Source organism: Balaenoptera acutorostrata, chromosome 7 (genome assembly GCF_949987535.1).
Source record: "Balaenoptera acutorostrata chromosome 7, mBalAcu1.1, whole genome shotgun sequence".
In the NCBI taxonomy this organism is placed as follows: Eukaryota; Metazoa; Chordata; class Mammalia; order Artiodactyla; family Balaenopteridae; genus Balaenoptera; species Balaenoptera acutorostrata.
The window spans coordinates 38098517-38101529 of NC_080070.1; positions in this window are offsets into that span (position 1 = coordinate 38098517).

Here is a 3013-nt window from a genome sequence, read left to right on the forward strand (position 1 = left end):
ACGACGCCTTAAGTAGCAAGACCGCCGCCTGTCGTCACCATACGTGGGCGGAACTCGAACTCTCATTAGCCAATCCCTATAGACCTCCCCACCAGAGGCGGACTTAGGGCGGCCGAAGGATGCTGACTACCGATCCCATGCCGCAAGTCTTCCAGCGGCGGGCAGGGAGCCGGTCTTCATTGCCGTCTTGAATTCTGGGAAATGTAGTCAGCCCTGGGGAGCCGGCTCCCAGCTCCTCCCAACGGGCTTTTCTACGCGCTTGCTTCGTTTCTCGAGACCCTTCCCCTGCCTCCCCGTGGTCCCGCCTTGGAACTGACGGAGGTGGTAGCCAGTGAGGAGCATGCCAAATGACGACAGCCCGCTTCCAACTGGGATTGCTTCCAGCTGGGAGCTACACAATCCGCATTGCTGGTCTGTCTCCAGAAGCTCGTGTTCTTCTCCTTAACCTTTACCCTACTTGCCTGTGGGCTCTGCCCAGGCTCAGCCATACCCCTCTTTAGGTACGTTTCCATGGTTTTAGTTGTTGAATTAGTTTAGCGATCATCAATATCTATCATTGAATTGTGATTCAAAACATAGGAGCACCTCAATACATAAGGCAAATGCTAACAGCCATAAAAGGGGAAATCGACAGTAACACAATAATAGTAGGGGACTTTAACACCCCACTTTCACCAATCGACAGATCATCCAAAATGAAAATAAATAAGGAAACACAAGCTTCAAATGACACATTTGAAGACAGATGGAGTTAATATTTATAGGACATTCCATCCAAAAACAACAAAATACACTTTTCTTCTCAAGTGCTCATGGAACATTCTCCAGGATAGATCATATCTTGGGTCACAAATCAAGCCTTGGTAGATTTAAGAAAATTGAAATCATATCAAGTATCTTTTCCTACCACAATGCTATGAGACTAGATATCAATTACAGGAAAAAAAACTGTAAAAAATGCAAACACATGGAGGCTAAACAATACACTACTAAATAACCAAGAGATCACTGAAGAAATCAAAGAGGAAATCAAAAAATACCCAGAAACAAATGACAATGAAAACACAACAACCCAAAACCTATGTGATGCAGCAAAAGCTGTTCTAAGAGGGAAGTTTATAGCAATACAGTCCTACCTCAAGAAACAAGAAAAATCTCAAATTGTGGTTCAAGGCTATGTGCCACCTCCCCTTGAAAAAGATGTGCTTTAATCTACTTAGTCATGTAGTTCCTGTATTTCTCCTACTCTAGACTAGAAAGATCTGGCGATTCAGATTTCTATACAAGAATGTGTCCTTTGTCAATTCTTCCTGCCAGTTAGGAGGTCAATCTGAGATAAGGATTGGGTTTTGGGAATTTAACAGCTGGTAAAACAAACATGAGCTATAAATACCAATACTCTCAGTGTTTTTTATTTTCCAAGGTGCGCCTAAGATCTCTGTCTTCCTTGGCACATTCGTCATGTATTTAGGACCTGTTTTTAAGTTCATGTATTATGCTTATGACAGACCAAACTCACTGACTCACCTCAATGTAGGTGACTCATCCCCCACTCCACCTCTCTCCTGAGTCCTTCTCTTATTTTCTTTTCAATGGCAAGTAGCACATTTCCACCTGAATGTTCCATATGCACCTCAGTCCAGCATCTCTAATACTGTTTCCCTCTTCCTGTCTTCCCTTTGTGTGTTCACAGTACTACTGTCCTCCCATATGTCCAAATTCAAAAACTCAAAGTTATACCTGTTGCCCTAAAAACAATCAGTTTTACCATAAAACACCTAAATTCATGTCCTCTTCTCCGATCACACATGACCTCAGTTGGTGCCTGAGCATTTTAAGGGATCTTGCCAGTCATTTCACCATATTTAATGCATGATAATATTGCCAGATTTATTCGTACATCCCCTATTTTACTAATTCACATGGTTTAGTAGTTGCTCAAAAACATTCCTTGGTTCCCATTACCAATATATCCAATGCCAATCTTCTTCCCCTGGCCTGGACTCCCTCTTCAGCCCATCTTTCCCTGCTTCCTGGTACACGCCGTGTGCTTCAGCCACACTGCACTGCTCCTCGCTTCCAGTACACAGCTCTGCTGTCCTGCCTCCATTTTATCATTCACGTTGTCCAGTGCTCTGTAATGTCCTTCCTCCCACTTTCACCTTGGAAAATTTTATCCATCTTTCAAGATCTAGCTCAAATTCAACTTCTTTCCTTCCTAAAGCCTCCAACCAAAATTGTTTCTTTTTCCTCACAACTCTTAAAACTCTTTGTAATGCTCTAATGGCACTTATTACACCCGCACAGGCCACACAGCCTATTCAAGGATGCTATTCAAAGGGCAGTATTTCAGGGTTACTTTTACTTGGTTTAATCCTGAAGCTGCAAGTAAACCAGATAAGGATGCAGGTTGGTGGACACAGCTCCCACTGATGCCCTTATATCATCCCTTCAGATGACTGTTCATCTGAAGCCCAGTGGCCTTGGCCCACACTGAGTGAGATGACCCCAGACTGGAGGATCATAGAATTATACCTTTCATAACCCCAGGCTCTTGGTCATCCAGAAACAGCTCATACTACAAGTAAGGCAATAATTTTGCTACTCTGTGAGCCACATCACCCAGGCTTAATGTCCAGGTTTCAGGCCTTGAAACTTGTGCTTTGCCTACATTTGGGGCATGCTCCTTTTATCTACATCCATTCACATCCACTTGGACGTTTTTATTGGGCAGGCCTAGCTATGACCTACCACACCATATACATACTTGCTTTACATTTGTTTGTAAACACATCCGTCATCTCATGAAACTGTCAACTCCCCCAAAACAAGAACCCTGTTTGCATCATCTCTTTCCCTCGTGGCATGTAAAGAAGTGTTATCTTTGTAATTATAGGGGGTCAGTATATGTTAAATGAATGTTTAAGAAATATTTGTTGACTAGATTTTTCTGGGTCAAGAAAAGGCAGCAACATTACATACATGGAGTGTTACTTTTAGTATAATGAACTCT